Source organism: Brienomyrus brachyistius, chromosome 13 (genome assembly GCF_023856365.1).
Source record: "Brienomyrus brachyistius isolate T26 chromosome 13, BBRACH_0.4, whole genome shotgun sequence".
Classification (NCBI taxonomy): domain Eukaryota; kingdom Metazoa; phylum Chordata; class Actinopteri; order Osteoglossiformes; family Mormyridae; genus Brienomyrus; species Brienomyrus brachyistius.
In genome coordinates, this window is record NC_064545.1 from 26,091,430 (window position 1) to 26,105,277 (window position 13,848).

The following is a 13,848-nucleotide window of genomic DNA, read 5'->3' on the forward strand; positions in this document are numbered from 1 at the left end:
TGAGCTCATTAATACTCGAGGTTTAAATCTGCATCAGTGCCGATACAATCAAAAAACTATTCCACATCTTCCAAAACTCATTAAGTTAAAAGCAAAAAAAAAAAAATCCATATTATATGGGATTTATGTACATATGTTGTTTGTTTTTTTTTTTGTTTTTTTTTACAAAACATTTGTTTTTGTATTAGATCAATAACTTACAAATTCTCTAACAGATGCAGGTTAAATATTTATCACATTATGGGGAACAAATGTCCTCCCAATGTGATAAAAACCCGTTATGTTGATGATGTGGGGACCATTTTTTTTTTTTGGTGGGGAAAATTTTTTATAAAAATCTGTGAATGCAATCAAAAAACTAAAAATGTCAAGTAAAGCTTGTTGAATACTTGATTTAATTCAACATGGGACCAATTGATTAATCCAGCATGTTTGTATTTACTGTACACAGAAAGTTATAAAAGAGGCAAAACGTTGAAATAGAAAACTAGTTTAAATTATAAAAATATCTATTTATTAGTTACCATAACTAGGCAAAAGAAGATGTTTAAAATATATACTGTACCACTGATGAATTACTCATTTGTACCGAAACACGGAACCACAGCTTTGCTGATGCGACTCACTGGAAACATGGTGGGGTTTAACATCAAAGCATTCAGAATCATCATCCATCTTCACTTTGCCTGTTCTGGGCAGGGTGATGAGGGGTGGTTATAAAAAATTTCTAAATGAAGATTTTCATGTACACACTTATAGCGTTTATATTACGCTAAAACCTACATTTGTCTAATGGGCATCTGTGACATGCTAGCATCTCCTACATATCATGCAAAGGGAATTCATTTGTATGTAAATTAGCTTTATTAATCTCTGTTCCTCTAATCATGATGAGTTGAAGCATTTGACAGCAGATTTGTGTAATATCTTCATAATCTGATCAGTGACATCACCATGGTAATCGATCATCATTCCTCTAATAAATATGACAGGTAATGACACCCATCTGACCCTGATTAGTTAGCTGGTTTCATTGAGGTTTGAGGACCGTGTGTGGCTCCCTGAAAGACGGAGTTTGAGATGTGCCTGCAAGTCTAGGCCTCCTGTTTTGGTGAGAAGGGAGTTGTGCTTTTTGAGAGGTTGTTGTGTGTTAAGTTAATTTAAGTAGGTGCTGGCCTCGTTTCATGCTTTCGGCTAATGAGGTCTTTTTACGTGTTTAACCCGAATGACCTGTCCAGCAATGTGCCAGGGTGCTGCCATACTAGATTAAGCAAGATCTCCTTGTTGTTATGCATGCAGACCAGTGTGTGGATAGGCAGGTTAGGGCACTGTGCCTGCGGTCAGAGAGTCACAGGTTCAAATCCCAGCATCTGCAGAGTGCTGTCACTGTTGGTCCCTTGAGCAAGGCTCTTATCCCCAGTTTTCCCAGGGACTGTATGACCCTCAAAATATATGTCAATTTGGATAAGAGCATCTGCTAAACAAATAATATATATTCTTCACAGCTGACCAAAGGAAATCACCTCCACGTACTGAATCTGATTCCTTCAAAGAACAGTGTACTGTACAGTTAGGTCAAAGAAGGTCATTTAAGGCCCAGAATTCAGATGTCAGGGTGAAATCAGAGGAGACCCCTTGTTTTCAGTCAGTACAAGTCAGACAGGTGATGTAAAATCCAGACAAAATGTCTCTCTTTCCTGAAATTCAGTGTTTTGGTATCATTCTACATATCAGAAATGACTCACCACTGTCTTTTCTTCCCTTGAGCCAGCGAATCCTAAATATTTAATCCTAAACTATTAAAAAGTACATGCGTTGTTGTTTGTTTAGACCAGAATATTTTGGCAAGATCGTTAGGCTGTTGTGACAACTTCCATATTTATGTATTTAATCTCAGTTGCCTAGAACCATGTATATGAACCATGTAAAATTAGGCTTTTTAGCAATGGGATTATCACTGCAAGACACTATGTAGTTTAACCCAACTTCAGCCAATCAAGTTGATTTTCTTTTAATCTAAAGTTCAAAAAATGGCTCCATCTCTGTGACCAACATGTGATGTATGCCAGTTTGCTGGCCTACAATAAACACTTTAGATTTTTCACTGATAGCAGAGGGCTATAATCCTTGTGTTTGGACGCTTAGTCACTACCTTTATGTTGAAACCAGCATGAATTGTAATGAATGGGATGAAAGGAGGAAAAAATGGATCCAGAAGAATGGCACTGAGGTATCATGAAACTGTGTATTTACACAGGGTCATGCGTCTAATAACAGCTTGTAGTGGTAGCTTAAGGGACATTTCATTTCAAAGACTGTAAAGGGGAGGCGGGCATGTGCATGTGATTTTACATAAAATTAATTCCTTAAATTAACGGATTGTGTGGAGCAAGTGGGTCACACTGGAAGGAAGAGGAGTGGTTTGGGGGAGGGGAGGCAATGCATTTTCAATTAACACCATTGCTGTCACAGTGGCAGGTTTCCTTCCAGCTAAATCTAGTGTCCCTGTCAGATGCTCCCTCTAGGCATGAGTGCTGACTGGCCCGCAAATTACCTGCCTTGTAAAACTCCAGAATGGAGGGAACGATCAGATCACTTCATTTACTGAAGACATCCGAGAGAGGTGAGCTTACAATAATGAGCTCAAGATGTAGAAGGGACAACATGAAATTTCATTACATTTTATTTTATATTTATTGTGTTATAGTAATGATTGTGTTACTCTTTATTGGCTCTCCAAGTTATACTTTAATTCTAAAAAATTTACAATACAGGAGGGAAACTAAAAATTCTTTTCATTTTCCAATTAATCCAATTTAAATGGTTTTCTCTTTTTTTCTGATGTGTTAATACAACTTTTTCCTGTATACGGAGGAAAGCCATGGAAAAGATCACCTTCAACCAGACAATTCCTCTCAGTTGTTTTTGATTTATTTGGTTTATTTCTTGGTATCCAGTGAACACAAAATCTCTAGTTCGGTTTGTTGTTGGAATACTGCATAGTAATGTGAACGGTACACAGGTTTGACTAGAGTTGCCTGTATAACAACTGATCCGTATGTGCCGTCATGGTTTATTAAGCGCATATGTCTATACTGTCTGTCACTTCAGTGAAAATACAATACCCCCCTAAAAAACCCTACATTCTCTGTCAAGTTCTCTCTCCTACATAGTCATAAACTTGATTTTCTTGCTCTCCCCACAGTGTATTACAGACAAAACACACTGATTTATATAGGTAACTACACCACGGTAGCACCTGCTCTAAAGTTTAGTGTCTTGTTAGTCTGCAATGCACATTTGAAAGCGAGGCTATCAATGATAAGATCAGTCCCTTGGATACTGTATCCAGAGATCTCCCCCTCTATGACTGCAAATTATTTACTCCTGGATTTCACCTATAATTATAACCAGATTCTTCTGAAAAGGTCTTGCTTATTTCCATTATATCGTTCTCTTTGTTTTAGGATGAAATAAATCTGCTTCATTCAACCTGTTTCTTAACCAGTATGAGTATGAGCTTGAAAGATTTACCCTAGAGTCTAGACCACAATAAAGTACATCTAAGAGGCACAAACTTCATTTAATTTAATGGCCTCAAGCCTCTTTTTGGTTCAGATCTGATATCTTGCTGTAGTTTCTCCAACAGGTTCAGGTTCCTCTAACAAATTCAGGATTTCCTTCGTGACACTGTGCTTTTGTGATTTATATCCAACACAAAGATGTTTTTTTCTGATTTCAAAAAAGGATGTTGCGCATATATTATTCTTTGACCAACCCTGAGTGTTTAATTTTAATACAGTTGTCACACTTTGCAGCATGAATGCTCAGCCTCTGTTACAAGTACTGCATTTCTTAAATAGTCAAGCAACCTTAAATTCAAAAAGCCTGGTCAATGATGCTTTTTAAAATATGTCTTTATAATTGTGGCATTATTCTGAAAAATCATTTCATTCTAACTAGATTTGGAAGGGAAAATGGCAAACATGAATAACCATAGATAGAGATCTCTTTATGTACACATTCGGCCTGTAAGGGCTTTGTTCTGTGAATGATAAATTAAATGAAGGCTACTTATCTTGTCCATCCATAACCTAGTATTTTTCATTCCTGCTCTTTGGGCTATGTATGACACATTCAGGTTCTGTCTGCTGATGAAATACTACCTCCAGAACTGAAATCCCTGGTAAACATTTCCTGTAATGTTTCACCAGAGGCTGCATTTTAAAACATTTCGCTATTGTTTACTTTTACTCATACTGTAGTCTCAAAATCTCTGTTCTGATCATACACCAGAGTGTAAATGACATTCTTTATGTGCATATTGGTAACCTCAGATACAGCTAGAGGGAACAAATAAGTAGCTGAAATTTGATTCACCATCTGAATTCAGGATGAGAACTTGATTAATTCAATACAAAAGACCAAACCTGCATCCCTAAAAGAATCATGCAGATAGTGTGAGAACCAAGGACGGCGTGATATTAACACCTCCAAGGTGCATCGTCACTCCTGTAATTAGGAAAATACATCAAAAACGTCTTTACTCAATTTCTTTTTTGAAGAGGTCTATATACCATCTTCTATATACAATTGTCCTGTGCGGGGGTCCGGAGTCCATTCAGATTAGCCCAGGACAAAGCACACACACACACACACACACACACACACACACACACACACACACACACACACACACACACACACACACACACACACACACACAGACCTCATATCTTTGTGGGAACCGTTCATTCATTTCTATGGGCAAAACCCTAATCCCAACAATGACAACCTTAACCCTACCCAGCCCAAACCAAACGAAATGCAAGTGTTGGCCTGTTTAGTTTTTCAGTTGCAGTCACAGATTTTAATAAAATTGAATCCCCCTCAAAAAAAATAATGGTCCCCACAACATCAAAATTGTTTATCACATTGTGCATTTAGTTCCCACAATGTAATGTATGACTGCCCCCCCTGCACGCACACCAACCTTAGCATGTTTTTGGACTGTGGGAGCACACTGAAGAGCCTGGAAGAAGCTCCATGGGAGGGAATCCCCCCCCCCCCCCCCAAGGCAGAGACTTGAACCCTAGTTCCAGAGGTGTGAGGTACCAGCGTTAGCCGCTGTGCTGCCTTGCTGTCCATCTTGAGGATCCTTTATGGGCCATTTCTGCAAAACCCAGCTGGTCTTTATGCCAAAATGTATGTACATTAACCAAGAACCATTTAAAAAGTTTTTAAACATAATATTACATATTTACTGGTATAACATACATGCCTTAGTGATATGTTCCTCTTCAGAAACAGCTTCCACGAAATGAAAGGAAGTAGAGTTTGTTTTCTGAATCTTATTGATAACATGTCAGTCCTTTGGGCCTGAAAGAAATGACCCACACACTCAGCTAAGTTTATATATCAGAGGCTTCAGTACTGAGGTCTGCAGAAAATCCCCTTCACTTCCTGTGGAGTTGGTTTGTGTTTCTGAAGAAAATGATTGATGAGAAGCTTTATTTACATAATGACAGAAGCCCAATAGGCTACTCTAAGAGCTGTATGAAAACTATAAATATCTGTGCATTTATATGAAGGTGGCCATGGAATAATTATTATTTAGTAGTATTATTATGATTTATTGTTGTTGATGCTGTTAGAAATTCATTTTATTCAGCCACATTTCATCTGTATAATGTGCAGAAATAACCCCCCCCCCAGACATGTAGTGTTACATACTCTTTCCACGTTATATGGAAACGTGATTTATTTGACATATTTTCATTTATTGTTGTTCACTCAACTTTCCAATGCTTATCAAGAATAAAATCTACAGTTTATGAAATAAATGGAAAAGTGGTAAAAACCTGTGGTGTGCAAAAATGTTTGACTGGTCGTCTACTGTCACGATCGGGGTGCAGCGAGCGCGGCGATCGTGCGTGTAAGGAGCAATGAGCAGGCAGACAGGCGAATACGGGGCAAAACGGGAGTTTACTGGGGAAACAGGGACCAGGAAACAGCTCACGCTTACCAACATTAGGAAACACCAATGACGGACAACGCTAACAGGTAAGACCAGGACTTAAAACCAGACAAGACTAATCAAAGTAATCAGATACAGCGGGGTACAATCAGGGAAATACACGTGGGAAGGCAGGGGGCGTGGCACACACGAGGAGCGGACGAGCCGGGCATGACAGAGCCCCCCCCCAAAGGCGCGCTTCACCGGGCGCGCCCAGGAGGAGGCGACGAACGGGACGAGGGGACCAAGACCTGAAAAAACAAAACCCAAAACCAAGAACAAGAGACCGGGAATTAAACAGAGAGACAGAACAGGCACAAAGACAGGACCAGGGACAAAACCTGACAGAGGACGGGGAACACGGACCGACAGAGAAAAAGAGGGGACACAGAAGGAACCGGCGGGACACAAGGGCCAGGAGTGAACAGAGGGCACAGAGGAGGACGGGTAGCAAAGACAGGAGGAATACGAGGAGCAGAGACGGGCGGAACGAAGGGACGAGCAGAAAACGAAGGGACAGAGACAGGCGGGACAAAGGCAGGGGCATAGGGAGACAAGGAGGGGGAACCAAGGGGAGCCCGAGGGAGACCCAGCGGGCGACGGGCGGCAGCCGGAGGGGCCGCAGGCGGCCGGGAGGCCGGAGCCGGAGGGGACCTCGGAGGGGCCGAGGAGGCAGGGCGAGGGACCCGCGGAGGGGCCAGGGAGGGAGCAGGAGGGAGCACCGGGGAAGGGGACGAGGGAGCAGGAGGGACCCACGGCGAAGGCCCGGAGGAGGGGGGAGCTGCAGCAGGCGACGACGTCCGGGGGAGGGCCGGAGGTAGGGGCCCCGCAGGCGACCGAGGAGCCGCCGTCGGGGAGTCCGCAGGCGACCGACCAGGCTCTGGAGAGGGGAGCGAGGCGGGGCGACGAGGCACTGGAGAGGGACCCGCAGGCGACAGCCGACCCGGAGGGCCAGGACCCGCAGGCGCCAGCCGAGCCAGAGCGCAGGCGAGGGAGGGCGAGCCAGGGGGCAGGGCGGGCGGGACCCCAGCCCTGCGTCTGTGTCCCCTTCCCCTGCGGGACACAGACAGGCCGACCCTAGTTCGGGGTCGAAGTCGCCGGGGCGAGGGACAAGGGGTTACAAGTTCTGTCCCCGAGGGGTCCCATTCCAGCTCCTCCACCTCCGAAGAGGGAGGAGCCAAGATGGAGTTGTCCAGGACCACCTCGGGGACTAGGACAGGGACTGGAGCTGCAGCAGTCGGAGGGGGCGCCTCTGGAGCTGCTGCAGTCGGAGGGGGCGCCTCTGGAGCTGCTGCAGTCGGAGGGGGCGCCTCTGGAGCTGCTGCAGTCGGAGGGGGCGCCTCTGGAGCTGCTGCAGTCGGAGGGGGCGCCTCTGGAGCTGCTGCAGTCGGAGGGGGCGCCGGGACAGGAACACGGTCAGGCGGCCGGGGCATCAGCCCGGAAACTGCAGGACGCTGCAGTGGGGACCTCGGCCCAGGTGCTGCAAGCCGCTGCCGTGGGGGCGCCCGCCCGGGAACTGCAGGACGCTGCAGAGGGGGTGCCGGCACGGGCGCTGCAAGCCGCTGCCGTGGGGGCGCCCGCCCGGGAACTGCAGGACGCTGCAGAGGGGGCGCCGGCACGGGCGTTGCAAGCCGCTGTCGTGGGAGCGCCCGCCCGGGAACTGCAGGACGCTGCAGTGGGGGCGCCGGCCCAGGCGCTGCAAGCCGCCGTCGTGGGGGCGCTCGCCCTGGAACTGCAAGACACTGCAGTGGGGGCGCCGGCCCAGGCGCTGCAAGCCGCCATCGTGGGGGCGCTCGCCCTGGAACTGCAGGTGACTGCAGTGGGGGCGCCTTGGAAGCGGCTGTAGCAGGCGGGGACAGAAGCGTCTCAGAAGCGGCTGCGGCGAGATCAGGAACTGGGGCGAGATCAGGAACTGGGGCTGCAGGCAATTGCTGTGGGGGCGCTCGCCCGGGAACTGCAGGGGACTGCAGCGGGGGCACCTCAGGAGCGGCTGCAGCAGGGCGGTCAGGGACAGGAGCGCAGTCAGGGACAGGAGCTGCAGCAGGCGGCTGCAGTGGGGGCGCCTGCCCGGGAGCTGCAGGTTGCTGCAGTGGGGGCGCCGGCCCGGGAGCTGCAGGTTGCTGCAGTGGGGGCGCCGGCCCGGGAGCTGCAGGTGGCTGCAGTGGGGGCGCCTGGACAGGAACAGGAGCGCGGTCAGGAACAGGAGCGCGGTCAGGAACAGGAGCGCGGTCAGGAACAGGAGCGCGGTCAGGAACAGGAGCTGGCTGCAGTGGGGGCGCCTGCCCGGGAGCTGCAGCAGGTGGCTGCAGAGGGGGCGCCTGCCCGGGAGCTGCAGCAGGCGGCTGCAGAGGGGGCGCCTGCCCGGGAGCTGCAGCAGGCGGCTGCAGAGGGGGCGCCTGCCCGGGAGCTGCAGCAGGCGGCTGCAGAGGGGGCGCCTGCCCGGGAGCTGCAGCAGGCGGCTGCAGAGGGGGTGCCTCTGCAGGAACTGGAGCGCGGTCAGGAACTGGAACACAGTCAGGAACAGGAGCTGGCTGCAGTGGGGGCGCCTGCCCGGGAGCTGCAGGTTGCTGCAGTGGGGGCGCCTGCCCGGGAGCTGCAGCAGGCAGCGAAGGCGGCTGCGCAGGCGGCGGCTGCGCAGGCGGCGGCAGCGGCGAAGGCGGCTGCGCAGGCGGCGGCAGCGGCGAAGGCGGCTGCGCAGGCGGCGGCAGCGGCGAAGGCGGCAATGGCGGCTGCACGGGAGCGGGGTCCGCCGGCAATGGCGGCTGCACGGGAGCGGGGTCCGCGGGCGGCAGGAGCGGAGGGAGCTCCTCGGGTCCGGCCGTTGCAGCGAGCAGCGGAGGGAGGTCCTCTGTACCGGCGATCGCCGGTCTCCTTCTCCCTCGCTGGCGCCTAGCGGTGGCGGGAGGCGGCGCGACGTCCGTAAAAACGGACGGCGGAAGAAAGGCCTCCGGCTCCGGGTAAGGGTAGAGGAAGGGCTCCTCGTCCTCGTCCTCACTGGAGAACCAGTATTTCCACACGGGATCGGGGTCGCGTGTGGTCAGCCTCCGGGCTGGAGGTAGGGCGGGTACTTCCCTTTCGTCCCCTGTCGGGAGCCAAAGCCTGGAGAGCGAGCAGGCGCCGAGACGGATCGTCTCCTGCGGGACTCTCCTCCTCCCTGTCCGCTTCTTTTTGTGGTCCGTCATTCTGTCACGATCGGGGTGCAGCGAGCGCGGCGATCGTGCGTGTAAGGAGCAATGAGCAGGCAGACAGGCGAATACGGGGCAAAACGGGAGTTTACTGGGGAAACAGGGACCAGGAAACAGCTCACGCTTACCAACATTAGGAAACACCAATGACGGACAACGCTAACAGGTAAGACCAGGACTTAAAACCAGACAAGACTAATCAAAGTAATCAGATACAGCGGGGTACAATCAGGGAAATACACGTGGGAAGGCAGGGGGCGTGGCACACACGAGGAGCGGACGAGCCGGGCATGACATCTACGTTAAGCCGTGAGTTGTGGTGTCCCCAGTTATTCAGAATAAAATAACAACCAAAAAAATAGAAGGGATAAATATGTGAAAGCTAAAACTGTTATTGATTCTTATTTTTAAAATGTTGCTGCTCTTACAGTTTTAAGAAGAGAAATTCTGTCACTAGCATTTTTCCGTATTTACAAATTGTACATCTCTACAAGGGCAGCACTGGTCACCTGGCACACCGGACATTTTCTTCGTATGTGGGCTGGCAAAATTTATCGTGGGGGAACCCTACAATATGCTATTGTTTAATTTAAATAACGTGCTAAATGTTCTTTACTTTGTTTTAATATATAAGCAGTCATTTGTAACCAAACTATTTGGCAACAATGAGCATTTGGCTTGATTAGGGCTATTTATGTTTTGAATGAACCTTCTAATACTTGAATGTAGTTTATTATAGTGGAACTATGCAAGCACTCAAGCAGTAAATGAGGAATTTTATCTACTGAATCACCACTTGAATGTCCTGTGATCAGTAATGATTTATAGCTTTGTTTAGTCTTAAATAATTGCAAGCCAGAGTAAGTAAACAAGTAGCTAATCAATAGATGCTAAACAAAGACTTTATAAACCCTTTCTAAAACTAACTATTCTGATATTTTGGTAATAGCTTTGTTTTAAATAGGTTGAGTACTACAACTAGACTGTACATCCATCCATCCATCCATCCATTTCCCAAACCGCTTATCCTATTGGGTCGCGGGGGGTCCGGAGCCTATCCCGGAAGCAATGGGCACGAGGCAGGGAACAACCCAGGATGGGGGGCCAGCCCATCGCAGGTAGACTGTACATAAGTATGTAAAAAATATCAGAATATTAGCTTTCTGATAAAAATATGATGGTCTATGAAAAATGATAATTCATCCACCTGTCTTTAAAATGCTTTTGCTGGCTATTATCTCAGGGAGTTTTGAACCGCACAGGCAGCACAAGGCTGGAGTACACCTTGGACGGGATGCTGGCCCATCACCGACCACATACACGTGCAGTCAGACACTACGGGTGAATTTGAGTGCATGTCTTCAGACTCCAGAGTACATGGAGGAAATCCATGCAATAATCTGTGGCAATAGTGCTTCCCACTGAGCTACCTTGCTGCCCCAAATTGTAATACACATGGTCTTATTTGTGCCCGGAGGTTTATGAGATTTTCATGCACAGCTAGTACTTTCTGAAAAATGTCTACTGGAAATCACAAATACTGAAGTTGACAATCTTCTAATTTACATTTTGTGGGAATGTCATATACAGAACTGACAAAGAGAACTACTTGGCTGCGTGTACATTTGATTGAAACCATGAGGTACTGAAATAATTTATGTGGTTCTTGGGAAGGTCTATCTTTGGCTCCTCAGTTAGTTTAGTTTTTTTTTGCAGTTGCTTAACCACACTGGTCAAAACTAGGTACATGACAGTCGACATGGCCAACAAACACTAACACAGTGCAAAACTCAATCAAACCAGTCAATCAAATCAATAAACGCTTGTAGACAAAATGAATAACTCAATCAAAATAGCAGCACATGGCATTAGATAATCAACACGTACAGTTTCTAGATAATCACATGCAAAACACACAATATCCTCACTGAAGCATGACTTAAACAGTGCACTCAGTCATTCAGTGTGCGGCTTATTGTTTACTGTGTCTTATGCCGGAGATAAAGATGTTTGATCCATTATTGTAAATACAATGATCACATCTAAAAAAAAAAAAAAGCTTTTCACAACATCAGGCAAAACCACATCTGTCATAACTGTAATGCGTTACAAATATGATAATTTGTAATGCATTGTGCCCCTCATGTTGGACAGCAAGCGTTCATTTATGTCACAGAGAGCGTGTTTCCTAGTCCTCTCTAGTTCCCAGTGGGAGAAATACCTCCTGGAATGCGTAGTCCAACCCTGGCATGTCTGACATGCCTCAACCATAGCATTCCTGAACAGGAATAGGGGATATGGCGGAAGCAATTCCAAAGATAAGCATGGCTGACCCCTAAGCCCAGAGTGGCCAATCAGGAGAGCCGGTAGAATTCCCGATGTGCCACTTAGCTGTTTTGCTGGTCTGAAACAAAATAATTTGAAGTTTAAAATTGAGCCAGTCTGAAACAAAATAATTTCACGACTTTAAAATTCTGAAGAAAATTTAAATTCTGCTTCAGAATGTTATCCAGTCAGTTTAAGACCACAAATGCTCTGCATATGGACAAACATGCAAACGGCACGTGAGTCAGTGCGATCGCTTGTCATTGAGAACTGAGGGTATGTATGTGCGACATAGCTCTCTGTTGCGGAGGTGCCACAACTAATATCTTGCTATTGCTAATCACAGAAGTTTCTCAAACGATGGATCTTAGAAAGAGACCAGGCAGAGCTGAAAAAGTCAATCTGCTTGAACAGTTCAATATGCAATTTATTATTTATTTTCTTCTTGAAATATCAGTAATAAATCTATTGGAATAATAAGACTTGAACTGTGGCATCATTTATCCACCAGAACGCAGAAAAAATGGGCTGGTCTTGGGCATAAAACTCCCGGCCTGAAAATTAGTCCCACTCCGTAGCTGATGAGCAGCAAACCAGTCTGTCACTGTAAATCAGTGCTTAATATTGACCATGTCCCTACTGACCATGATGATGAAACTTCGGGCATCAATCCTGTTCCTCCTCATATTGTAAGAGCTGTCTATATAGGCCATTATAGACTGTAACACTGTGAAGGATATATGGTATGTCACTGGAATGAATGTCAAACCTCCAGTGCCTGATCTGGTTACATGCATTCTCAATACGGAGTTTATGTTTTCAAACCCAGCTCTTTTAATACCATGCTGCCGAGTCAGTTCTCTTTTTCAGTTGCTTGGATACTTGTCCGCTCAGAAGTTACACTTTAAAGACAGAGAACACATAGAAAATAAGCTTGCTGGACATACTAACATATTCTCTTTAAAAAATTAGCCCAAAGTTAAATACACACCACAAAAGCAGGCTCCACTATCATACAAATATATTCTTTAAAGACATGACTAAAACAATGCATAATGAAATGCTAAACACTCATTTCAATTTGAAACTATTCAGCTTGCATTTGTGCTACATGCTGGCTGTGCACTGCCACTGTACACAGCTGTACCACATGCCAAAGGCAAGTAAACATCACAACAAAGAGTCTATTCTTTTTTCCGAAAATGGGTTTTATCAAAGATTGCCTATTCCACTGAACATTTGTTTACTGCACTTTGAATTGTCCTCTGGAAATACAATACTGTACATTTTCACTACTTTGTGCAGATCTCTCTTCCCATTACTGAAACTGCAAAAAAACTGCAATTTTTACATGCATTTCAATGCACTGCTTCTGCCCATCCCCCACCCAAAAAGCACAAAATATCACGCCAAAAAACAAACTAAAATAAAGTCTCTATTTTGCTTTTTACTATACTCAAATCAAATAAACGCTGACTGAAACGGTAATACACTCCATTTTATCCTGATAATTGGACTACATGTTCCCCTCAACAGCACACCGGGTATTTTCTCACGCAATGTATCCACTAGAATTGATTGCCTTCAAGAGAGACATTTGGTGATGGGCCCGGTGATGATACACATTCTCTTACCAAACAAGAACATTTCTCAATTTTAATCAAAAAACAGAGTAGGGAGGGAGGAACCCATCATGTGCAAATAAGCTACAAACCCTTCATTGACAAGTCAAGTGTGGATTTACAAGTCAAGTGCAGTGGAAGGTCACATTTTCAGAGGTAATGACACGCTTAGGCATGAAAGCCCTGACCAGCCCTCTCTCGTCTTGTGAAATGTAGAGGATAGTGTTAAGGAATACAGTAAATATTTGTAAACCATCTACAATGTTGACACATTTCCTGTACATATACTGTATGCCATAGCCATTATAATTTTTAAGAAAGGGTAGCCTGTAAATGTGTTTCATTCCAACCTGGTGATGATTTTATCCATTCATGCAAACATCCATTCAATATTGACAATCTGATTGCATGAATGTGGAAGAGGGCATGGTCTGCAATTACAGCTGCCGGGATTTAACCCAGACGTATTACATTATTCTGCTTGCACCATCGGAAAAATTGCTGCTCCATACTCAGCACTGAACACCTTGGTTCACCCACCTGCTGGGGAATTTCCTTCAGTTTTATAAGGACACAGTATATTTCCCTTGAGTACATTTATTGTATTTATACATGAGTATCAAACTCATATTGTACATACTATACAGGTATAAATTTGCTGTGTGGACTCCTACCTATTCTCATTCCCAAATGTCAGAAT